At 38.6% G+C, this 27,117-nt stretch overlaps 1 protein-coding gene across 8 annotated transcripts in view; it reads left to right on the top strand.

Moving 5' to 3' along the window:
* The window catches only part of LOC119767758 (A-kinase anchor protein 200), a 157,447-nt gene that overhangs the window by 40,448 nt on the left and 89,882 nt on the right, over positions 1-27,117 (top strand). Inside the window, exons 1-2 of one of the 8 annotated variants that reach the window (XM_038257192.1) lie at positions 18,122-18,341; positions 19,802-19,911. The exons of 3 other annotated variants lie outside the window; for them this stretch is intronic. The gene's annotated coding sequence lies outside the window, so the exon portion shown is untranslated. Of the gene's footprint in view, positions 1-18,121; positions 18,361-19,795; positions 19,912-27,117 lie in introns of those variants that run through there. 4 more of the 8 variants (XM_038257191.1, XM_038257190.1, XM_038257188.1 and 1 more) reach the window with 4 other exon arrangements.

The following is a 27,117-nucleotide window of genomic DNA, read 5'->3' as shown; positions in this document are numbered from 1 at the left end:
CTTTTCGTTTTTGTTTCCCTGCTAGTGCTGCTCTTTTGTTTCTCCTCAACGGACCCAGAATTCTCTCCCTCCCGCGGAACATTTGCTATGTTTTTACTTCCTTTTTAGGCCAAAACGTGTTTGGCTTTCAAATATTTACATTCATTTTTATCTCGCTTTCAATATCAAATAAATTTGTTGATACAGAAGCGAGGAAAAGTGCCTCAAAAGATAAAACATATTCAGCGATGTGCAGTTTTTTTGCCTTCCTTGCATCTTTGCTACACATTTTTTTATGGTCGGACTGAAAAAAATGTGTTCTCAACCAAATTTCTACACACAATCGCTAGCAACTTTATGACCAACTCGGCGCTGTCGTGCTATCTTGTCGCACGTTGCTTTTTGACGTTTCGAGAAAAACGCGTTTTCGTTTGCCGGAGTCCCGAGTTATAATTACAAGTGTTAACAGTAGTCGGGCATGTACGTGTGTCAAACGTGTTCTGACCTGAAATCCCTTTGACCAGTTGTCGCACTTACAGCAATTTTCAGGGCGTGTCAAGATAGCACGACAAGATTGAAACTTCTTTCATATGAAAAGTGCCAACAATGCACGGATATTTGTCGGTTTGACCTAAAATGCACGTGCGACAAGATAGCACGACAGCGACGAACTGTAGTTGCCTTTGCCCTAACCCCGTACAGATAAACATTACAGAACAGTGATTATATGCACTCATATTTTTTTGCCTAAGAGTTCGTGTTGTCTGTTGCTTTCGGTCCCACTGCAAATCTACTCTAGGGTAACCTACCAACACCGAGTTCTCTCCTTAACCCAAATTACCCTACGACCCACAACTGACACGTTACCCTAGATGTGTCATGCTGTGGTGGCTCGGACCCGTTTGTTGCCTAAAACGAGAGCAACAACAACAAAAAAAAAACAGGTCGGCAAAGGATAAGACACGAAATCCCGCATAATCCGTCTTTGTTTATTTTCGGGATTACTCGGGATGGTCGGGATACAACGGGCGAATGTTGCCATATTTTACACCACGATGACGATGTGGAACAGTCAGTGGGGGCCCTTTGTGTGAGGATGTGTGTGTGTGTGGACAATATTAAAATAAATCTATTTCTGTTTACTAGCTTATAAAACAGCAGACAGTGAATGGAAGTAAGAACATCCGGTTAGTCACAATTTGCGGACACGGCTTAGGTGACTAAGTCGAGGCTTGAAATGATTGTTACGATTTCGGAGAAGTGCTCGTGTAAATTAGTAGCTTCGAGTGTGGTGACACGACGAGTAGTCGAATGTGTTAAATCGCAACTCTTCGAAATATTTGCTACAATTTCTTTTTAAAGACCCTTCCAGGCCTGATTTCTTCTGAGCTGTGTTTAGCTACAAATTTATTTTCAGCGGTTTGGTTTTGCAATCACTAACAAGAAACAGACACAAAAAGTAACAACAACAATGTTCTAAACCACTCTGGAGAAGTCTACCGCCGTAGCCTCACAATTCTACCAAGTACACGATATAGGTTCATATTCAGTGATGCCTTTGGCTTAACTATAAACTCTTTTGAGCAATTTTGGAATGTTCTGGGTCCTCCTAAGTGTCCTTGAATGAATATCTTAGAGTCTATCACCGTAACAACACAATTCTAGTAAGTTTTCCATTGAGGTTCATATTCAGTGATGTCCCTGGGACCCTTTGACAACACTCTTTGAACCACTTTTGGGATGTTCTGGGTCCTTCAGATTATTTATTGTTCTTTATGTTTAGCCCACCATTCAAATTATATTGGATAAAGTTTTACCATTTTTTTGCGCCCTAATTGAATGTTACAAATTGAATCCGATCATTTCAATCCCAATCGGTAAAACTTCAAACATAAAATTCCCAATGCGAAAAATGATTTAACCTCCTCCCCCAATCGAAACGTTACGATATCCCCACTCACGCTCGTTCTAAATCAAACGGTTCCACATAGCCCTTGAACGTTGTCAAAACTGCTGCTGCCTGCCTGCCTGCACCCACACCGCAGAACCGGTCCATACTCCAGCCAACACCAGTACGGCGACCGGGAAAAAGAGAAAAACTTGGCAACATATTCGACACACTAACACAATACGCATAATTCATTCGCCTCTTGCCCGACACGCTCGACGAGTCTCCTCGTCGACCCTCGTCGTCTGTTCATATAGCCCCCACTCAGGGTGACGGTCAGGGTCTTCTCCGTCCAAACCTCCTCCCGATCCGCCCCGGGGTTTGAACCACCCCCAACTGGTTCGTTTGGGGCCCCGTTACTCCGACACTGCGATGTTCTGCTCCACGGTGTATCTTGCTTGAACTGCTGCTGCACTCGCCGCTTCTTGGACAGTCGTTTTGCCAGAGTTCTTCCCCGCAGTTCGGCGTCGTGCAGCCACGCGTTCCACAACAACACCAGAGTGGTGCAGCTCTCCGCTCTTTGCGTTGTTGGTGTTGTGTATAACCCAGAGATATCCCCCATTTTCATTAACCCAGTCAGGGCGGACTTTGAAGTTCAGTATTCTATCCGATACAGTTAAACCCTGTTAGGTGGACAGCGTAGCTGTCGAACGTGCGACAATCTCTATCTATTTGATCGGACCATTCTTACAGAACTAAATGTCGGCACCCAAAGGGCTAACCCCACTCACACCTTCCAGATGGAGAGTTTTCCACATTGAGGGGCATCTCGCACAAATACAACCAAAATACACTGGACGGATTCCCTCCATTTTCACTGCTGCTGTTCCATCCAGTGCAGATCAATAGCTTAGATTTGACCAACCAGACAGCAATTCGACCCCTTGAACGCGTGGGGCGACATGTGCATAATTTGCTCGGCTCTGTTTTGTTGGAAGATAACCCCCTTGGTTTGATCAATACCAACGTAGGTTCACGCACCCACACTTTTACCAGCCGACTTTGGAAGGGAGTGCAATCAATTGGGGTTGTCTGGGGAATGCCCCTTACGAGACTTCAGGTTATCGGGGTTGTGGTGGTATCGGATAATTTAAAGTGAAAGACTGGTACCGGTTGAGATATTGTTTTTATTTGCTTAAATAAGTCCTTTTCGTGGCATCGTTGCTCGGAAGGCACGTCGTTGGGTATATTTTTCAAGATTTTAATGTAATCAAAAGTCAACCTTCGATTTGACAACTCGTTTGATTTTGTGCGTGCAAAACGAGACCCATCCTATAGCATTCTGGCTCGGAAGGCATCGTTTCGACAATCTCTTATTATTTATTAACGAGTTATTTGGGGTTTCAATTAAAAATTGAATCAAAAAATCGTTGTTTATTGGAAAGGAAGTCACCCTAGTAAAATTATCAATTAAAGATTCTAATTTTGTTCACCAGACTATAACAACAAAACTTCCAACAGCAAAAAAGGGTCTCGTTCATTCTAGAGAGGGAAATCGAAACTTGCCAGACTGTCACGCACTCTGGTGCCATAATAGATGAAAATGGGGGAGATATTCGACCCACACACACTGGAGAGCACATCTTGCGGCGTTTGTACAGCAATGGAAAATTTTATCGTTTTCTGATAGACTTTCCAAGTTGACTCAAATGCGAAAACCAGGCCCCCTCGTTTGCGAAAAGATTTTATGGAAATTACTTACTACTCTGTTGCTTGCAAATTTAGGGGAGTCGCCGCGGCAATCCACTCGTAGGACACTGTTTACATCGCAAACTGTTGAAATTGAGGAAAAATATGCAAAGTCAAAGTTTTTTGAAGAATTGCTCGTTGACCCGACCCGCGCGGCGGCAGCGTTGTGTTTACTCAAAGATCAGAATCTGGAAATGATTACAGTCAACACGGGGCGGGTGGTCCTTAAGGAACGGGGTGTCGAGTTCGCCCGTCCAACACGGCTCCTCCTCCCCGTCAGAAGCGGAATCTAGTCGCGTTTTATTTTCCCCCTAACACGATACGGTCGCCTAATGGCATGCGATAAAAGCGAACTGTCTTGGTAAATATTAGCCACTTTGGCCCCTATCGATGCATGGTTATGGGAAAATTTGTCAAGATTATTACAGTACGGCCGACGCTTGCTTCATGCGCTCGGGGTGTTGAATGGATAGTGGCAGTAATTAAATACTCGTAGAAACGATGGCTATAGATGGGTTTGTTATTACAGATTGGAGTAATAAGTGCCCCACGCCTACGTCGGAGCTCAAAAATTTTGTTGGCTCGTTTGAGTTCACTACAGATTCTGGTGGAAATTAAGAAATTTTAATATTTTATTATGTATCTAATAAAATCTGGATCTTGGACACTATTTGCCGTGGTAGCACATAATTCAAAAATGTTTTATTTTTTATTTTTTATTTCAGTTGACGACGAAATATTCCTAAAAAAGGTACGGGAGCATGTAACAGACATGACCAGTATAGCAAAAAACTATACCGGATGATATAAATACGAAACAGTCAAATCTGTCCAAATTTTTTTGGGCTTGTATAGACATATTGGACATAACCTTTTTTATGATGTAATTTTATCTCAATTTAGACTGAAAATGCGACATTAAACCAGAATAGTGGTTAAATTGCACATTTTCAGAGGTAAAATTACACATTTTTTCTGACATAAAAGATGTACGTACCCCTTTCCAGATGAAATATTACAATGATTTTTTTCTGTGTACCAGGAGAAATCCAGCACAGCAACAAATTGTATAAATTTGGAAGGTGTGGTTTTGGAAGGTTGAATATTACCTTTTTTATGATGTCATTTTACCTCAATTTAGACTGAAAAAAATGACATTACAACAGAAAAGTGGTAAAACTACCCATTTTCACAGGTAAAATTAAAAAAAAAATCTGACATAAAAAATGTACTCCTTCCCAGATGTAATATTACCATGATTTTTTTTTCTGTGAGGATAACTCTGAAATTCGACAAAAAAATCTGAAAAATATTTTAAATTGAATTAAAATTGACCAAACTCTTTTGAAAAATCATCAAATAATATATTTAAATTATTATAAATTAATAATTTGGGAAAACTTTGTTTGATTTTGTGTAATAGTTTGCTTGGTTTTGAATCAGTTTTTGTTGAGTATCATCCCATGTTTAATTTATCTCATAATATCATACGGTTTGTACTGTAAATAAAAAAACTGTTTTTTTTTTAATAATAGGTATTTTCTCTTAATTAGTAACGACAATTTTATATGAAGCTTTTGTGATTTTGAACAATAAATAAATTAATGAAAATTCTCGCGAACAAATTTGCAGTTTTTCATTTGAAAATTAATAATTTTTGAGTGTTTAAACCTTTGAAATGTCTTTAAAATTTCGTGCTTTCCATTTCATTAGGGCACATAACTTTTGTAAACAAGAGTGTTTCTCACAACTTAGGGAGCGTTCTTTTATTACGTAACGCAAAATTTTGGATTTTTGACCCCCTCCCCCCCCCTTCGTAACATGAGCGGTCACCCCCCCCCCCCTGTAACGCGTAACACAAGGTCTTTTTGCACATTTTTATGAGTGCTTATATGAAAATTTTGCGTTTCGTAACAGATTTTTTCAGCACCCCCTCCTCCCCCAATTTCCGTAACATTTCGTAACAGACACCGACACCCCCTCCCCCCCTAACTGCGTTACGTAATAAAAGAACGCTCCGTTATGTTAATTGCCATTTGAGTGAAAGGGATATACAATTGTTTACAAAAGTTATGTGCCCTTTTGAAATGTTAGGCTCCACTTTTCGTTTTCAAGATATTTTGAAAAAATGGGTTTAGGGAACTTCAACAGTAAATTTATTGAAATTTTAAATTTTAATGTAAAAAATTAAAACAAACTTTTTTAAGAAATATTTTCAAGGTTTTAAAAACTTTTAACTTCTACGGTCAAAACATGCACTTTCTATGCAAAATTTATTGCACAGTTTAAACGACGCCGTGCCTTCCGATCAACGATGGTATAACACTAATCACTGAAAAAACGAGTGATTGATTTTATATCCTTTTTTGAACTAACAAAAAACAAGAGATAGAAAAGTAAAACATCAACGTTAGGTTGCGTTTGATTTTTAAATAACAAATTCCACAAATTCTCTGATTGTGTTGCCACCTATGATGAATAAAGAAAAGCAACTTTATGGTCGGACAAATTGATTGAAAAATAAGCTTTCGATGCATAAAACAAACTTTCAACGCTTCAAGCAATTACTTTCCTTTGAGTTTTGTCTATAAGATCGTTGATATCGTAATCTTGCCAATGCGCACCATCTAACATACAATGGCAAACAACTCCAACCAAAGCCGTGCGCCAACTTCGCAAAACCCGAGTACACACCACCTTCCCAATCGGAGACACAGATCTCGGTTAAGGTGCAGCACCGCAGGTTCATCATACAAAGCCGGCACCATTCATCTATCCAACCCAGCCACCGCGCGAGCTGCGGGTGCAATCGATTATATTAGTAAGTTAGTATGACACCGGTGAGTCTGCTTCACCGTGTTGGTCGTAGTCTTCCTTCGTCGTCGTATCTAGATAAACAAAGGCAGAATGTCCTTATTTGGCGGCCACATCAGGCCCAACCCCGAGTATTTGCACATCTCACCACCACAACGGGCAGGGGTAATGACACCCAGAGCTCTTCTTCGTCGTCGTTTTCAAAGTCAAACAAAGCGCACTCTGCTGGGTTGGAGTCACGGGTACAAGGAGTGTGCATCCGTTGATGATGCAAATGTGTGCACCACCAGAAGAACACATTTTAGGATTAAGGTCTAGCTTGGAGGAGGAGGAGGAGCAGGAGGTTTCGACGAGATCTATTCGCGCAAGAGCTCCAGCTTGTTAGCCGTCAGCGTTGTCCTCCTTCACCATCTTTGGACGGGCTTTGGTGTGAAGCGATGCACTTTGAATATTAATCATCAATCTGGAATCATTGGCTGTATGGCTTCCTGTGCCTGGGTCGATTCTTGAACACTCGATGTTGAAAAGTTTGCCAAGACCTACGATAGAGGAGGCACGTTCTGGAAATAATCCAATAGTTATTGATTCTCACAGGTAGGCTTACGCGAAGCTATTCGACGACGAGAGATTTCAAACCGTAAACTTTCATTTATTATTATCATCCAACTATAAAGCCGTATCTCGGGTCGATTTCTCATCCCGATGAGAGCGGAATCTCCATCTGTCGTAATGAGTCCTGTTCAGATTACGGTGCAGCCAGCAGCGTAGGATGCACGACACAGTCCTCCTTTGAGGAGTTGTACGTACCCCGTGGGTAAAAAGATGGCGCCCAGTTAAGAGGACTCCCTTTGGAGTTGTCGTGCCCCAATCAGCTCAGCACAGTCCAAGCTGATTACGTTGGGTGTGCGTGGGAGTTGCGAAATTTATTCCCTTTATTCGTTGCGGTTTTTTGTGCTGTCGAGAAACTTCTTTCTTGAACGATATTTTTTGCATTCCTTGGGAAAAGTGACCTCAATTTAACTTTTTGCATTTATGGATTTAATATAAATTTGGTGACGCTTTTCTTCACTTTCACCTCAGCTCTTCAAAACTCTGTTTCAAATCTGAGATATTCGCGATGAAACCCAGAACGTTCTATGCCTTTTTGGTACACTTTATACATGACCGAATGATTTACATCTAGCCAAATAAGGAAATCAAAAAAAAATATATATATTTTAAAAGAAAATCTGGTCGCAGATTCGATTATAATAAATAAATAAATATAGTTTTTACCATATACAGTCCAGACTCGATTTTCCGAAGACCTTGTCAAAATTTCACTTCGGATAATTGAAACTTGGGATAATCGAATCAAGAAAAACACTTTTTTTCGCTGTCTTATTTTCGATTGTTGAGCTTTAGTATGACCTCTAAGATTATCTAGAATTTTTAAACCCAAGATGGCAGCCAAAATGGCGGTGATGAAATATTGAAAAAATGCATAGGAGCAATTCTCTACCAAAACCGGAAATGGATTTTATTTGTATTTTTTGATTTAGCTCAAACTTTGTGGGGGCCTTCCCTATGACCTATGACCAAATAAGCTATGTTGTGTCATTGGTTCACCCATACAAGTCTCCATACAATTTTGGCAGCTGTCCGTACAAAAATGGTATGTAAATATTCAAACAGCTGTAACTTTTGAGTGAATTTTCTGATCAATTGTTGAGGACTTTTGAGAAAAAAATATTTATACGGTAAAAAAAACTTGCAGATTTTTTAATCAACTTTTTTTTCACTAAAACTCAATTTCCCAAAATACGTATTTTTTGATTTTAGAGATTTTTTTTATATGTTTTAGGGGACAAAAATCCGCAACTTTTGATCCATAGAGAAACATGGTCAAAAAATCTGCCGCCGAGTTGTGATTTTTTGAAAAAAATAGTGATTTTTGAAAAATCGAAGTTTCATGCAAAAACAAGTTTGACATTATTTTTTAATGGAAAATTGAATTTGCAATCGAAAAGTACTTTACAGATTTTTTGATAAAGGTCTCCGTTTTCAAGATATAGCCACCGAAAGTTTGAATTTAGCGAAATATTTGCAGTTTTTCAATTTTTAAAAATAGTGACCATGAGTGACCATTTATAAAAATATTTTTTTTGAAATGTTCAAAAAATTTGCTATAAAATTGTCTAAGAGACATTGAAGATTGGACCTCGGGTTGCTGAGATAGAGCCGCTTTAAGAAAAAGAAACACAAAAATTGAAGTTTTCTAAGTCTCACCAAAACAACCCACCATTTTCTAATGACGATATCTCAGCAACTAATGGTCCGATTTTCAATGTTAATACATGAAACATTCGTGAAATTTTTCGATCTTTTCGAAAAAAATATTTTGATTTTTTAAATACAGACTAGCATTTTAATTGGGCGTAATATTCAATGTTTGGCCCTTTTAAAATGTTAGTCTTCTTGATTTAAAAAAATTCAAAAGATTTTTTTTCGAAGAGATCGGAAAATTTCACGAATGTTTCATGTATTAACATTGAAAATCGGACCATTAGTTGCTGAGATATCATCATTAGAAAATGCTGGGTTGTTTTGGTGAGATTTAGAAAAAACCAAAATTTTCGTGTTTCTTTTTCTTAAAGCGGCTCTATCTCATCAACCCGAGGTCCAATCTTCAATGTCTCTTAGACAATTTTATAGCAAATTTTCTGAACTTTTCAAAAAAAATATTTTGAGGGATGGTCACTCATGGTCACTATTTTTAAAAATTGAAAAACTGCAAATATTTCGCTAAAATCAAACTTTCGGTGGCTATATCTTGAAAACGGAGCCTTTTATCAAAAAATCTGTAAAGTACTTTTCGATTTCAAATTCGATTTTGCATTAAAAAATAATGTCAAACTTGTTTTTGCATGAAACTTCGATTTTTTTCAAAAATCACAATTTTTTCAAAAATTCATAACTCGGCGGCAGATTTTTTGACCATGTTTCTCTATGGCTCAAAAGTTGCGGATTTTTGTCCCCTAAAACATATCAAAAAATCTCGAAAATCAAAAAATATGTATTTTGGGAAATTGAGTTTTAGTGAAAAAAAAGTTGATTAAAAAATCTGCAAAAAAAAAAAAAAAAAATCCGTGTACCTATTTTTTCTCAATAGTCCTCAACATTACCTACAACTTTGCCGAAGACACCAAATTGATCAGAAAATTCACTCAAAAGTTACAGCTGTTTGAATATTTACATACCATTTTTGTATGGACAGCTGCCAAAATTGTATGGAGACTTGTATGGGTGAACCAATGACGCAAAATAGCTTATTTGGTCATAGGGAAGGCCCCCAAAAAGTTTGAGCCAAATCAAAAAATACAAAAATTAAAATGGTCGAAATCGGCCGATTTCGTAGAGAGTTGCTCATAGGGGAAATATACCCATTTTAATCACTCTAAGGCGTTCGACCAATTCTCATCACTTTTGCGTTTTCCGCAATTATATCAACATTTTCAGTTGTATCAACAATGGAGAGTTGCTTGCTCACTTTTATTTGAGCTATTTATTACTTTGGAACAGTCAAAAACACTTTATGAAAGCTGTAATTCATGATCAAAGTGCCGATAGGCCGATAATAGAAATAGGCTGAAAAAGGGTATAGTTCCCCTACCTCAATTTAACACGCAACCAACCATTCAAATGTTACTAAAATGGGGTCGCAGAACTCGAATTTGATGTTGAAAGTAAGAAAAGAAAAAAAAACGAAATACAATTTTTTTTCGTGATTCGATTACCCGAAGTCCCATACTAACCTTCTGATAATTGAACTTCGGATAATCGAAACTTCAGATAATCGAAACTTCGGAAAATCGGGTCTGGACTGTATATTTCAGGTGCAAAAACATTCCTGGAGTTTTTTTTAAAAGGTTCTTTAACTCTAGATTTGTGTTTTAGCTAAGAACCCATTTGAAGTTTAAACTGGTTTCAATTTTATAATTTTCCTTTCGATTTAACATTTATTCTTATAAAAAAAAAAGTTATTTAAATTGGCAACTTTTCTCAAAAGGATCCCATAGTAAAAAAATCGTGTCAAATAATTTAACAAGTTACAAATAAAAAAAAAACGTCAATAAACAGAATTTATCTATTCAAAAATGCTTTTTGACATTTTCGTTTGTTCTCTTGATCAAGATACATATTCTGCGAGAATGTCTGAACTGTTCTATTGCAATAGAAGTAAAATTTAAACAAACTTATTAATGCATATTAAATTGGTTAAATTTCCAAAAAACTTATGTCGAACTTAATTACCCTGCTGTTGATGATGGCATGCTTTCAAGCTTAAAAACAAAACCTCCAGTTCAACTTTTTCCGCCTTTAACCATGCCCCAGCAACGAGAGAAATGCTTCAAAAGGAGCAGGTGATACGACGACGACCGGCAGAAAAATATCGCATATCCTGTGTCGATAAAGTCGTTTTCCCCCCATCAGGGTTGCTCGAAAGTTGCTGCGTGTGTGTGACACACTCATGGGATCACAAAACAAAAACAAGAAGAAAAGGAAAAACTGCTCCGTAAGCTGTCAGACATAACCGGAGTGTACACCTGATTGCGATCAGGTTCTGGTCCCCTTCAAGAGCCCCACAGCATCTGGGGACAGCCGTGTTTTGCTGAAGTTAGGGTAAGGTTGGGTTATGTTTGATTTAAGATTTCTTAAAGAGATGCTACCCTTTTGGTTGAAATTAAGTCCATGAATACTAAATGAGTCTAAATTAAACGCTGTGTGACGAAATTACAATTATTGACCCTTCCAAGCTATTCCCATGCAATGGGATGCTGGTTGAGTAATACGCGTGGATCCAGGACAGAACGACTTCGTCGTCAACCACTGCCATCGCTAAAGTGCTTCAACAACACGCAGAGGATTCGATGTCGTGTAGTGAAACCAGTTTTGGGGAGCAAAGATTCGATTATTGTAGTCAATCGAATCTTTTAGGAATTTTTGCAAGATTTTTTTTTATATGGATTCACATTGCGTTTCCTAATTACCAACTGTCACATCTGTCATTGACTAATTTTTCAAATTCGCAGAACTGTTTCCGCACTAAAACTGATTAGCTAGTCGTCACTCTGTGTTCTTCAGCGCATCAAGTGTTGGCAAGACTCCAAGATCCGTACCGAACCCACGCACATTTTCAACAAAAGCACTCTCCTCCATCGCACAACATTGTCTGTGCTGGAATGGCATTTTCCCCATTATAACGTGCCTTCCTCTCGCAGGAAAAAACTATAACAAATTGATACCGCAACCAGCAACAACCAAGAACCGACTGCACACCATTGTGCCCAGCCCGGCAATATCTGGGGCGCGTGAGTTTTGCGGAAGCTCTCCGAAAGAATAATCCTCGTCGTTGATGAAGAATTTTTTGATTAAAATCTTTTTCTTTTTGTGGAGCTTCCTCCAGCAATAATGCATTCATGCAGGTTCGTTTGGAATGCGCTCGACTCCAGATGATGCCACACTATATTGGGCCAAGGCTCTCCCCAAGGTTCATAATGTATGCTACCAGAACAAACTTTTGATATCGATGGGGGAAGGCTGATGAGGATCGGCCGAAGGCCGAAAGGAAGGGACGTCCCGATTGATTGGGGTAAAATTGGCCGAAATCGGTCTGCCTCCCCGGAGGGTGTGCGGATATCAACTTCGAAAACAGCGGAGTCGGAGTACTGTTTCGAATCCCCTTTGGGGGATTCTGGGCCGGTTTTGGTGTGAGTACGGCTCTTTTCTATCTCGTGCCGAACGCTGATACTTTGCGCTGATTCATGCGCTTTTTCGCGTGAAGCACACTGACTGTTATTCGTTGGGTTGCAGGGTGACTGGTCGGTTCTATTTTTACTCATTCATGTACGACCTTTGTCTGCATTTAGCGATTGCTGGTCGTGGCCATACTCTGCTGGCTTAATCGAATAATTTTAGAAAAATAATAATCATCAGTAGAAGAAACGAATTATAATGTGTCCAAAGAAAATAAGCTTTTGTCCTAAGATTTAGTTTTTTAGATACATTTTTTGGTGTTTTGCCTTGCTTCGCAATTTTTGCAACTGTCTATACAAAAATGCTATGGCACACCAAAAGAAATCTATTCAGGCTAAAAAGATACCTTATTCTTTTTTTATTGACATTTTTTGTCATCCCTTTTTTCAAAATAATATCAACCCTCTAAGACGCAACCTCTAGAAGGACTTTGATCTAAAAATTCTCCAAAAATCAATTTTTAGCCAATTGTTAATCTTCAAAAAGTTTAAGAAAGAAAAACTTTGTTAATTTTAATTTTTTCATGAGAATTTTCCAATCTTTTAAAAAAGAAGTGTATATTTCTTAGCTCACCTTTGACCTTATTTTAAACTACTTTTTGTGTCAAAGTAAATATTCAGTATTTATTTTTGGTAAAATCCTGACTTATGTTTATTAGGGTGGTCCAAATCCGGACTTTTTTGGGGCTACCCCCTGAAATCAAAGATTGACCCATCACTAGGCTAAATTCCAAATTTGAGCTCATTCTGACCACGGGAACCCCTCCCTCCAATCGCTTAAAGTTTGTATGGGAAAAATCGTCAAAATGTATGGAGAAAAGCAACTGTTTTACTTTTTTACCTGTGGAAGGCGCCATAGTTATCCGATTCTTACCATTTCTCAAATGTAGAACCTTTATTAAATTTAGAACAACTTTCCCGAAGACACCATATTTTTAGGATTTTTTCCCGCGAAGTTATTAGCGCCCAAAACTGACCAGTTTTGCGCGGCCAGCTGTAAGGGGCTACCTAACAACGATGTTTATTTCCAATTCGTACACACACGTGCTCTCTCTCAGGTTCAAACTCTCTCGGGAGCTTGCTCGCCTGTCTGCCTGCCTGCCTGTTTACCTACAAGCGCGCGCTGTTTCTCTGCTTGGACTTTTGTCGTCGTCGTCGTTTTCGTTTGCTATCCGCTGCGCTACGTTCCTGGCATGTTTATTATAATTTTCAACTAAAATAGTAGGTTTGTTTTGAGATATATTTAGCATACAAATTAAAAAAAAATTAAAAAAAGTGCACTAAAAAAAATAATTTGAATAAAAGGCAGCTTATTCCTTGGCTTATGCTCATTTAAAAAATTTAAGTAAATGAACAGGATTTGTTCGTTTTTCCAAGCATTACAAGCAGTTGTTCGTATATGCTCATTAGAAAGAATGATTCAATTATTTTAAAAAAATCTTCAGGTAATACAAATTTTGTTTTGTTTACTCTAAATATCATCCGACCAACTGCTTGTCCATTCGAAGGCAATTTGATTCCAGATATAAAACTAGCTAGCTCAACAATCTCTATTTTTGAGGCTTTTCTTTTAGACATCGTTGCACTTTTTGGATATTTCGAAATCTGACATAAACTTTTAATAATCGTCAAAGGCAAAATATAAGCATAAGCATAAGCATAATCATAGGTGCCCACCCGCAGTTGCTACTCCGTTATTGACCAGGACCTCCAGAAGTTACATCCACGAGCCGTGGAAGATGAGTGGGTGCTATCTTTCCTCGCTTCGCAACTTCTCAAAGGCCCCTATCATGCTGATCAATACCGGCGCCGGCCACGACCAGTGGTAGAGTCACGGGGAAGTGGATGGGAATGTTAGTCCGATACTTGAGTGATAGAGACCGCCCAATCGACTGCTTCTCCGACAAAGTATCACATGAGTTTTGAGGGGGTTAGTAGATGGGTATGAGGTGGCAGTGATGTGACCATGAGCATTTTGTTTATCGGTTGAAAAATTTAAATCTTAGGCAGCCGGCTGCGGAAAGATAAATTATTGATTCGTTAGAAAGTTTTTTAAATCGAACGCGTGCCAACCGAGCAGTAGTGCTATGGGCTGGACTTATCAGTATATATTTACTAATTGTACAATTTAGATAACGCGTAAATTAGTAAATAAAAAACGCTTTACTCTTCATAAAATCGATAGTTTGATGAGTTAATACTAGAACTGCCAGTTGGAATAAATTATTACGATCCACGATTATCAACCGGCGGCGTGCCTTCCAATCAACGATGATAAAAGAAGGACTTATGAAAAAAAAAATATCAAATGAAAGGCTCGGAAAACACGTTGCAGAGTAACCGCGAGGTCTCGCTACTCACAATCGAATAAAAAAAATATATGCAAAAACGCGCGCTAATGGTCTATCCTATAAGTCAGCGCGAAAAAAAAGCAAACCAAAAAAAGAACATTTCCAGAGTTTTTTTTGAAAAGGTCCTATAAGCTATTGTCTTTCATATGTTTATAGGACCTAATCAAAAAAAAGTCGAGATTTTAATCGCGCGATTCTTTTTCAACTCAATAATCGTCAAAGGCAAAATATACCGCAATTTGTTGTAAGGAAGTTTGTTATATTTTCGGCAGATTAAAATATTTTGTATGGAATTTATCGAAATTTGTATTCTCTCACACACGCTCTGATAATATGATATCTATTGTTAATCACATATTACATTTAATTTTATATCTCGAAATAAATATCGAAATAAATCTTGAAAATTATAACAAACATGCCAGGAACGCAGCGCAGCGGATAGCAAACGAAAACGACGACGACGACAAAAATCCAAGCAGAGAAACAGCGCGCGCTTGTAGGTAAACAGGCAGGCAGGCAGGCGAGCAAGCTCGTGAGAGAGTTTGAACCTGAAAGAGAGCACGTGCGTGTACGTATTGGAAATAAACATCGTTGTTAGGTAGCCCCTTACAGCTAGCCGAGCAAAAATGGTCAGTTTTGGGCGCTAATAACTTCGAGGGAAAAAATCCTAAAAATATGGTGTCTTCGGGAAAGTTGTTCTAAATTTAATAAAGGTTCTACATTTGAGAAATGGTAAGAATCGGATAACTATGGCGCCTTCCACAGGTAAAAAAGTAAAACAGTTGCTTTTCTCCAAACATTTTGACGATTTTTCCCATACAAACTTTAAGCGATTGGAGGGAGGGGTTCCCGTGGTCAGAATGAGCTCAAATTTGGAATTTAGCCTAGTGATGGGTCAATCTTTGATTTCAGGGGGTAGCCCCAAAAAAGTCCGGATTTGGACCACCCTAATGTTTATATATAAAAAAGTAAAATGCACTAAAAAAATCAGAAAAGTAACTGGAATGTAATGAAAAATAGCAAATAGGGAATATTGTGCTAAAACCTAAATCACGTTGAATAAAAACAAGATGAATTTAGGCCGTTGCAATTATTTTTGAAGTTTATGTCCCTCGACTCTGACCAAAGTCGAGGGGGGAGGGATAAATAAAATAAAAATTGAATTTACGAGTCACGGTTTAAACATTTGAATGAAAAAAGTGTTCAAAAATGCATTATACATCTGTACAGTTGCTTTGCAATCATTAGTTTCCAAAATACCTGAATATTGACGAAAATTTATTTTTTTTTGCCAAAAATAAAGTTTTTGCGGTGCTGAAAATTGGAATTTCATAAAAATTCAAAATATTTTAAATCCAGCCCAAACATGCTAAATATGATTATCAATGCAGAAAAAGGTGTTTTAGATTGTTTTTAGTTGATTTGACTTTTATTTTCATAAAAAATTTTAAGTTTTTTGAAAAAGTATTTTTTTGACCCCTGATTTTTTGGACCAATTTTGAAGGAGAGGGGGGGGGGGGAGCGACATAAACTTTGAAAAATATTTGCAACGGCCTAAAAATAATGTAAATTAATGACGAAAATTATAAAACAAGAGAATTTAAGTTTATCGTAATAAAAATTTGTGTTCTAAGTGAAAAACGTTGATTAATCCACCCTTAGGTGGTTGGTGCCTTCCTCACATTTAGAGGGTAATGCTGTCCCAAATAGACACAAAAGGGCGGACCTTTCAGTGTTCTATCAACTTGATTCATTATTCATACCATCAGATTGGGTAGTCAGATCTTCATAATTCAGGGCATTTATGTGCTTATAACTTTTGATAGGGTTGTCCGATCTTCAATCTTTTGAACTCGTTGAAAAGGTCTTTTAATTACTTATCCAACGACAAGTCGCATGATAGATCCGGACAATATTTTCATCAAAATATCTGAGATCCGGCCTCCAAAAAGTGCATAAATAACACTTAAGTCCGTATAACTTTTGATAGGGTTGTCAGATCTCGTTGGAAAGATCTTTCGATTACCTATCCAACGACAGGTCGCATGATAGATCCGGACAACGTTTTTGTCCGGCCTCTGAAAAGTTCATAAAAAAACACTTAAGTGCAAATAACTTGCGATAGGGTTTTCAGACCTGCAATCTATTGAACTCGTTGGAAAGGTGTTTTGAATACCTTTCTAAAAATGTATAGCATGACGGGGTTTCTTACAAAAACCACCCTTTTTACAATCTTCCGGACTTTTGTCAAAATCGTTTTTTAGCATAACTTTTGAAGTACTTAACTAAACTTTATAATTTTAAATAGCGACTTATGGGACCCCAAAACGGATCGACATTTGCTCAGAATTTGATTCTGAGTCGATATGTATACATGAAGGTGGGTCTAGGAGGTCTAATTAAGAATTTCGTTTTTCGAGTGATTTTATAGCCTTTCCTCAGTAAAGTGAGGAAGGCAAAAATGACACTTCTAGATTATTGCAGATTCTAAAAGTTCATCAAATTTCCCTTTTAATGCCGTGTCCCTCGATTTTGTTTTACTCTTGTGTAAGGCCGTTGCAAATACTTTTCAAAGTTTATGTCGCGGTGAAAAAAAAAAGAATTTAATATATAAGGTATTTCTTAAAAAGTCCTAAACTAATTTGAAACGCTTTCTGATTGGTTAGGAATAGCTTCCAGCTTCTAAAATTTAAGTAACTTCCCAAAATAAAACTTTTTTATGATTAAAAACAAACTAAGTCTACATCAAGTAATAGCACTAGTAGAAAGTATGTTACACAGCAGTTTTAACAACTGGCTGTCTAACTGAAAATTGTTAATCAATGGTGATTAGATCTGTTGTATAATAAGTTTGCTATCTGGGAGAGAGAATTTCCTCGTTCTATTGTTCGATAGTTTGAATGCTTTTTATTGATTCAAATTATTCATTCCGTAAGCTTCTGACAGCTGTCATTCGTTTTCCAATTAGTACGTTTGGATTATCTATTCCCAATTTCACTCAAATTAGCGAACTCCCACTGTAACAAATTTTCCCCAATTCGCCACCCTGTTCAAATTTGTTGTTCAAAATCCAGCAACGAAGGGGGGTTTCGTTGAGTTCTACCACGTTCTGCCCTAAAAAAAAGCAACAAGAAGAAGCAGCAGCAGCCCGAGCAAGACCCGGGGGTGGCCCGGCTCCGGTCCGGTCTGGGGCTGGGGACATCAACCACAACCCCGGGTTCGGTTCACAGTTCCAGCAGCAGCAGCAACGTTCCTTTGTGTTGGTGTTGTGCAGATTTTGCGGTTCCCACAACGTTCGCCTGTATGGGTGTTGTATGCTTGGTTCGGTGTCGGAGTTGAGCTCTCGGACTATGCTCTCTCGCAGAGCCGGGCGGTTAATTTATGCTCGAGGGGGGTTTATGCTGGTGTATGTATGAGTGGGAGTTTCGGGAGAGTGGGAGAATTGAGAGCGGGAGAGTGAGAGAGTGGGAGAGCGAGAGCGTACTCTTCGGGACGGCCCGCGCGAGGCTTATCTCGCACAAAGAACTTAATGCTAGGTTTATTGTGTATTTAGTGTTCGTGCTGTGTAGAGGCATTAAAATCAAATTTTCTGTTATTTTCCGCAGTCGGTACACCGCTTCTTTACTCTGTGTGTTTTTTTTTTCTGTTGGGCTGAACTCTCAAACCGTTCTTCGTCGGCGTTCAGGATCCTGTACGGTTTTATACCAGTGGACCAGAGTGTGGGGTGGTTCTACACGGCTCCAGGCTAGTGTGAACAGCAAGGTGAAGTGTGAAGCGAGAGGTGTGTAGTGTTCTGGGTCTCGGGGAATAACAGTGATTTTTAATTGATTCAACGATTTTTTCTGGGGTTCTTTGTGTGCTGTTCTTCCTGGAGAGCACAGTATTGTTCCACGGGTTCTGGATATTATACATTTTTTTTTCTGTTCATAACTTCGACTGTGCAAAGTGAAAAACAACAAGAAAACATAGATTATACGCTCGTCGAGAGCAAGATTTTTAATGGTGGTGTGTGGAGTGAAGTGAAGGAAGAAGGTACCTTCTCGTTCCTCCTCTTTGTGGTGACCGTTGCTTTTCGCTGCTTGTTTCACGTTGCCATGTGTCGGCTTCAATTTGCTACAACGGATTGAGCCAGCAAAGGAGCGAGCGAGCGAACGAGCACGGCGAGAAATCAGTGCTGGTACAGTTTGTGAGCTAACTGTGGAAGATGGAACTCGTCGAACGAATCGAGAAGAAATTGCAGCGAATCTAATTAGTCATAGAACGGTTTTGGACCGCAATGATCGAGGCAGAAAACCACCCCAAGTAACCACAAGCACTAAATCGTAGCTCTACAGCAGCACTCGGGTAGCTCAATATCACCATATAGAGCTGATCTACTGTTTCGTGGTTACCTGGATCTACAGGGTGTGCCCAGTAGTACTACTCGATCATCTCGAACCAAAGCCACTTTGCAATCGCTTAAACCACGAAGAACCCCCACAAGTACCCGGGCAACCAACACCAATCGAAGAGTCGAGGAAACCTGAGCTGTTACAAACTCATTAGCTAATCGACTAGGACCCACAAGACCTGCGACCTCGAGAAATCGGACAGACCAAACTCATGGTGTGGAGTTCATTAAAAAAAAGGTGTACATGTGTGTGCGCGAATTCGCTGGGTCCTAGAACATCATCTCAACTCTCGGACCAGAGCAGGATAGGAAGAGAACATCTCCGCGAGCATACTCCGTGCGAGAGAGGAAAAGAGAAAGAGCAGCCAAAAACGGTGTGACGACGCCCAAAACATACGAACACATACACGCACACACACATTTTCGGGTTTCCTTTCGTTTCCTTTTTGGCGAAGACTTCTTGCCAACTTCTTTATCTTCTCCTCCTTCGAAAAAAAAAAGCTCAATCTTCAACTTGTTCTTGCTGTCTTCCCCCCCGTCCAGCAATATCTTCTCCAACGTTTTACCTGGTGAATTTTGCGCGCCAGTGCTAGTGTGTGTGTGTGTGCGCGTACGTGTGTCCGTTCCCTGTGTCTGCGAAGAAGAAGAACACGAAGAGCAGCCACAGAGCAGGAGAAAACAAGTGCAAAAGGAAGAGTCGAAAATTTTAAAGTGCTCTCTCCCTGAACTCTTGTACACTCCGCCGTCCTGAGCGCAGCGAAGAAGAAGAAGAAGCAGACTGAAAAAAGTGGTTTAAAATTCGAACAAACTGTTTTTTTTCGCCCAGCAGCAGCAGCAGCAGCTGTCAACTGAAACATTTTGTGGATATCAAAAAGTTATAATTGCAAGGCAGCTTTAGTAGTGCGCGCCAGCAGCGGACATCAACTGCGATTTGGTTTAATTGTAAGTATCGCGAGCAAAAAATGACGGCTTTGCGGTTGGAGGATCTTATCTGACTCCTGACACTTGATGGGAGGATAATCGGGGCGTTTTGGGTTGGAGGGAGGGTAGGAGCAGGGTAAAAATCACGAATCCCCGGTAGGCATGTTTGGATCGGATTGTACACATGTCCACCCCAAGTTTTTTTTCGGGTGTTTTTGGTGGGTACATTTGATTGATAGATTGTTGCACGATCTTGTTTCATGTTGGAAGTTAAATCTGACAGGATTTTTTCATGGCGATTCTTTCCCAGGGATCTGACAGGCATGCACTTTCCCGAAGTCACCGCCAGATGCGTCAATGTTGTTTACGTGGGGTTTTTGAAAAAGTTGTATGAAACAAATTAATGAATTTTTATCTTAATATTAATATTTTTTTAGTTTTCATCATCTTTTGCTTATATATTTAATCAAATGACAAGTATTACGAATAGATTTCCTCATTTATTATTTATAAGACCGATAAACAAAGTTGTACTAGAACAACACGTAACATTAAACTAAAAATTAAATATAATCAGTTTCCTTGAAACAAAATTAGCTTGGTAAAATTCTTCCTGACTGTTCGTTTAAATTCAATTACATTTTTAAGAATACTCAGTTAATTTAACATTTAAACATAATTCTACCACAAGTTTGATCAACATATTTCGATGATTATTCATTGCATCCTGTTCTAAAATGTGATTTGCTAGGCCTTCAAACCAGTTTGTTTCATTTAAAATTTTGGTTAGAATCGAATTTAACAAACGCTGATAATATTTTTGAACGATGAATTTAGCATTTTCCCCTACTAAAATTTTGAATTAGAATTTTACTAGTTTGCTACAAGTTATTTGAATATTAATTAAAGTTTAAATCTAGAGTTTTTTTTATTAGGTACTATAAACATATGAAAGACAATAGTTTATTGGTCCTTTTAAAAAAAAGTCTGGAAATCTGAAATTAAATGTAAATCGCTTGAAAAAAAAACTTGATGATTAAAAAAAAAGTTTTTATTTTTGCAATTCATGTGCATACAACATTTTGAAAAACCTCGCTGGGGACCATCCATAAACCACGTGGACACTTTAGGGGGGGGGGGGTATGGCGATTGTCCACGATCCATACAAAAAAGATTTTTTTTGTATGGACAATTGTCCACGAAGGGGGGGGGGGTAACAGATTCTCAAAAAATTGTCCACGTGGTTTATGGATGGTCCCCTGCAAAAACTTGGTTCGATCTTGGTTCGATTTTGACTTCACTCGCTTTGTATGTGGATGACAGTCGTGACGTATCCGTGTTCTTTCCATGATTTGATACTTTAAAGTTAAAATTTATTAAATATTGTTACGAAAATGCAACAAATGTTGTTTTTTTTTTGGGTAGAAATAGTTTATTTTCATGAGACTAACATCTGTTTCAAAATCTGATGCAATAACTGACTCTATTTCGCAATAAAAGCCTCGTTTGGCTGGAAATACAATGAATTTGATGTTATATTTATATTTCGCTTTCTCTTTTTTATCTTTTAATATGACATTTTTTTGTGTTGTTCTTATGACTGGGAAACAAGTTCTAGAAGATATTTTTTTAAATGTATGATTTAAGAATACCATAAATTTGATATTTGAAATCATGATTAGAGACTTTGACTTTTTTGTCTCTTTCCTTGTCGCTTAATATATATTTTTTTTCTTTTGGAAATTAGTTGTTTGAAAATTTTCCTTTATAATTTTTTTTTCAGGTGGTTGGATTTTTATCCGAAATTTAATATGTTTAATTCTGTTTGTATTTTTTGTTTGGCAGAAATTTTAGTTCGTCAACACAAATCATATTAATAGGCTCAAATTTCTGTACTTTGCAAACAGTCTTTGTGATACATTTCGTGTCTAAAATTTCCAAAAAAGTGTCCACGTGCCCACAATTGCATACAATTTACTGCTGTCATTACATACATGGTATGTAACTATTTGAAAATCTATCTTGGGAAAAGATTTTCTGATCGATATGTCATCTTCAGCAAAGTTGAAGGTAGATAAACACAATCCAGAAAAAAAACATTAAAAATTACTATTTTTTTGTAACTTAAAAAAAAGCAAATCGATAATTTAATTTAAAAAAAAGTTGTTTCATAAGAGCATGACAAGAGCCATAAGGGCCAAAATTAGTGTTTTTAGTCGTTTGAAATGTTATGCTTGATTTTGAAGCTATGAAAATATTCTCATTCAAAAGATTGGCATTTTTTAACATTCAAAATGAGACCAATAAATTTCGAGTTATCGTGAGTTGAAAATAATTTAAAAAATCAGCAAATTGCGCTAAAATTGAAAAAAATATCGTTAAAACTTTCCCCAAGAAAGTATGGTGCTATCTCGCTCCTGTCAAAAGATACAGCGTTCTCAAAACTGGGCTAAAACGTTGTTAGAGAATATTAAGTACTTGTCAATTTCAAAATATTGCACTTTAAAAAGAGTTTTTGAAAAAAAATAGAGTGCATTTTCAATACTTTTTTTCAAAATTATTAACAAAATGTTTGTCCAAGAATCACTATGGCTTCAAAAAATAATTTTAAAGCCTTAAAAACATTTAAAAATGAAAAATACGATTTTTCGGTTGTCCTCATAATAACCTCACAACTTTGCTGAAGACACCATATCGATCAGAAAATCCCGTCTTAAAATACAGATTCTCAAATCTCTTAATCATTTTTGTATGGACTACTGTTAAAATTGCATGGAAAACCTTGAAAAAAATTAATGGAATCGGCCAATTTCATCGAGATTTGTTCAGCTTTCATGATTAAAAATAATCATTTTAAATGTTTATAATGTTTTTCTAGAATTTCAAAATGTAGTGTTGCCAGCTTTGAAATGTTGCATTTTTTATCTTGCTCTGGTGGTAAAATTGAGTTTCTGCAGCTTAAAATTTTCAATATATTTGGATCGAGAAAAAAACTAAAAATTTCATAAAATTTTTATTATCAACAATTTGATGAGTTTTCTCTTAAATATCAGCATTTGAAATTTCAAGACTGTTTGAGTAAAAGTTGTTTTGCTCCTAGTTTATTTTCTTTCATTTTAAAAACAGATTAACTTTGATTTTTTTTGTCATGAATTTGTTTTTTTCTTTCTTTTGCAAATCATCATAAAATATCATTCATTCATTTCGACATATATAATACCCACAGAGAGTCAAGAGAGGTTCACTCTCTTTCGATGTTTCCTCTCAATGTTTCTCTCAATGATGATTCTACATAGCAATATAATGCTGATATGATGCTAAGTGCTCAGAGCTTGCTTTGCCCAAATTTTCAATGCTTTTGAATACTGGGGTGGGGTACACAGAAAAAAATAACGCCCGTAATTGAGAATTGTTGCTCATGATTTTCTGAACCACGAAGAAACTTATTCATGAATATGACTCTGTGAGAGAATTCCTCTGAATATGACTCTGTGCTCTCTTGTAGTAAGCTTGCTGGGAGGCATCGATATTCCTTCATGGTTCTTAAATTCATGAACACAATTCACGATTTCGGGATTTGTCATTTTTCCGTGTCTTTTTGATGTCGAGTTCAGAAGACAAAAAAAATAAACCAAAAGGAATAAGTGGAAGATAATAAATCGAATCAATTCAGTAATTCGAACAAAAGGACCAACCCTGCAGGGCTTATCTCAGCTGGTCACCCAATCTCCCCCATTGACCTTAATCGCTCGGCAATTTCCCACGCCATTGGGGTCAGTCTCATCCTCATTTCCGCCGCCCATCCCAAAGTAATACGATGTGGGATGACCACATTCTGCGGGGAATCATTTCTCATTTCCGGAGGTTGACTTTCGCATGCCACCGCCACCATGAGCGCCTTATTGTTCGGTAATTAAACAACTGGTCACACAATTCATCACTCCGTCCCTCTGACAGGTTGAACTTAATGGCCAGCGCGGAACATCCTGCCACCACTACTACTCACATACCGAATTTCTTCAGCTGCTTGCACACTTCCACCGCCCGGAGGGGGTTATCTCTGGCGTGTGTTTATCCACGTTGGGTCCGGGGCTCTGTCGGAAACAAAAGACTCCCAAGAAGAGAGGACCTTTTTTGCGCTGCTGCTCGGCCAGCGGTTCCCGGGTTCCCCTTGGGGGGGATGCTGGCAAAATGTTAGCTTTTCTCTTTTCGAAAGCCCCTCAAGCACCCAGGCTGTCAATATTGAAGTTGCTCTTTCACTGCGTAGTCCTGCTGCTGCTACCGACATTGTCTTGGCAAATAATTAATGGTAAACATAATAATTTGGACAAGCACAGAGTGCGCAGAGAGTCTACAGTTGCTCTTTTGGCGCGGTGCTAATGTCTATGCTTGGAGGCAATCTCTGCGCAAAGTATAGTCGTCGGGACTACCGAGCCTCTCCAGGTTGACTTGTTACAATCAATTTCTGTACCGTTGCGCGTCCAATGTCTTATTTTCTCCTCCTAGACCCGCAGATTTGTGCGAGCTCCTTGTTCGACACCTCTAGCCTCCTTCGTACGAACCATTTGTTTATCTATCCATCGCGCAGCGACTGAACCAGTTGCTGCACGAAGACATCTTCGCAGTTCAGCGTTTTCCCTTTCGCGGAATAGCTCTGCGTGCGCCGAACAAAGAAGTTATCAAAATGGGGGTGGGGTGGAAACTTTTTTTCTGCGCTCAGAAATGTAGTTCAGTATTACAAGCCATACCAAGCCATCGCAAACTGAGGTAGCTGACGAGAGCTTCAACGGGGTAGAAAGTATAACGAGGCTCCGGAGGTAGAGCGAGAGATTGAAACAATACGCCAAAGATCAAGCTCCGGGGCTCGTGCAACAACAACGGCTTCGCTAGGAGGTAGACACAAAAAATTACACAAGAAAAAAAAGAGAGCAAAACAATTTGGATCTGGCTGGTTGTTACATTTTCTGTTGTTTTTGCTGCCTTCCCTGGGCTTGCTCTCGGAAATCTCTGCCCGGCTGTTGTTGTTGCGAGCATTTCTTTCCATTTTCCATAATTGATAATGGATTTTGCACAGGCGGAGCGGGGTTTCTGTACGAGTATGGTGTTCCTCCGCGACTACCTCCTCCTCGTCCACCGGAATTGCGATTGTAGATGAGTAGCATGCTCAAGATAGTTCAACGCGTTGTACACGTGATTTGAAGGGCGGATCAAGGCCAAGTTGTGATGGAACTTTGATGTTTATGATGAACTTGGATGTTCAATTTTGATTATGGTACAGGTAGCTCTCGAAAAGACTAGAAATTGATATTTGAGTCGTCCAAGGTCGCCACAAATAAATCTTTTTCTTTTTGGATTAAGGTTCAAGGGAAGACTGGTTAGGTGCTAAGCACAACAAACCTGATTGCTATTATAAATTTCACAATTCCAGGTATTAATCAAGTCAGTTTAAGCACGGGATTGAAACTCGTCTGAAAAACCTGTATCATTTTCTCATTCGAAACAGTGGCGCCACGTGGTGGTAGCTGCCCTGTTTATTACACTGTGAAATTATCCATGGCTAATCCAAGGAACCAGAAGGTGACAACAAAAATGTCCGTCCAAATGGGGTGCTGCAAATTTTTTTATTATTTTTAGCAAATTTTCGAACAAATCAGCAACGAATTACAAGTTTGACAGTCAAACTACACTTAAAAGTTGGTTTTGTTATTTGTTTTTGCAAAACCGCACATTTTTTAACAAAATTGCCAAAAATATTCGTAATCACCTTTTGCCTCTTGGTGGTGCTTTGTGTTAGTATGTGTGTGGTCGATGTTTGCGGACGTGCACGCAGAACACAGAACAGTGAGAACTAGCGAAAATGCCTCACTTTCTTCTGATACAAGTCGCCATATTGAAATTGCTTGAAGATTCATACCCGTGGTTTAAGGGATTGAAACATTGAAGTGATTCAAGAATGATTTGCGAGAAGCCAACAACTTCTGGAAGAAATATAGAACATAACAATAGGACCTTCTTGTTGGGTTTAGATCCATGGGAAGACTGGTTAGAATCAAAACATAATTATCAAACTTGATCACTGTAAATAATATTTCAAAGATTCCAACACTTTATCAAGCTAGTTTTGAGGGTTTCTTGTATGACATCTAGGACTATCCAATACATCACAATCGAACGATTCTTGCTTGGATATACGTTCATGGGAAGACTGGTTGGAAGTTGACTAACATATTGTTCACTGTTCAAATCCTTGTGATTCCAGCTATTTATCACGCTTGTTTAAGGATTTGCTGGGAAGACTGGTTGGGAGATGGAAAAATATAAACATCATTGTAGGAATTCTCCAGATCTTAGACAAACTAGTTGTAAGGATTGTAGTATAGAGTGACAGTTGAACAATAATGTTCGTGCTAGCTTAAGGTTCGTGCGAAGACTGGTTAGAGGGCAAAAGGACATGCTATATAGTTGCAAATCTTAGGAAGGAAACGTTACCGACTACGCGAGCAGCAAACTTGGCTATTCAGTGAGCTTTCTTTATTCGGGAAAACCTCTTCGTCTCCACCAATTTAACTGTGAGCTGAAGATAGCTGTAGTTAAGGACGTTTTAGGTTCATGGGAAGACTGGTTAGAACTGAACTGAAGAGAAAGAATCTTAGAGATTCTAATCATTAACAAACTCAGGGAGATTGAAGAGTTGGGTGATATTCAGGACTAACTTCTTTGCTGAGCTAAAGTTGGTTGAAGACCTTTCCAACTCATCTCCTATCAATGTGACAGTTGCTTTCACCTCCACACTCACCAGACCAAGTTGCTCTAATCTAATTTGTTTCAAATTTCATGCCATGTCACAAAGTTCGCACAACGGAAAAGAACCGCAACCTGTGCAGCAGGACCTGTGTTTGACCGCTCCTATTGCCAGCTGTCGCCAAGCCCAGGGTATCGTTCACTCCGGTGGTCTAATCTCAAGCTTACCAGTCGTCAGCAAGCTAGCTCGGCCAGTGGTGGTGACGAAAGATGTCATAAAGTTTCTGACATGCACATCTGGAGCTCCGCACTAATCCGGTCGGATTTTGGGGCTACCGGCTAGAATCGGAGCTAACGTTCTTACGGAGGAGGTATTAATTTTTATTTGGTTGTCACACATTGCCTTCTGCCGGAGGGGAAAGTTTGTTCAAAAAACAATTTTGTTTCGGATCGTTGAATTTTCCAACATTAATCCGCGTTAAGCGC

The sequence above is a fragment of the Culex quinquefasciatus genome, chromosome 2, assembly GCF_015732765.1.
Source record: "Culex quinquefasciatus strain JHB chromosome 2, VPISU_Cqui_1.0_pri_paternal, whole genome shotgun sequence".
Taxonomy (NCBI): domain Eukaryota; kingdom Metazoa; phylum Arthropoda; class Insecta; order Diptera; family Culicidae; genus Culex; species Culex quinquefasciatus.
Note: the sequence above shows the minus strand (reverse complement) of the source record. Positions and strands in the feature narration are given on the sequence as shown.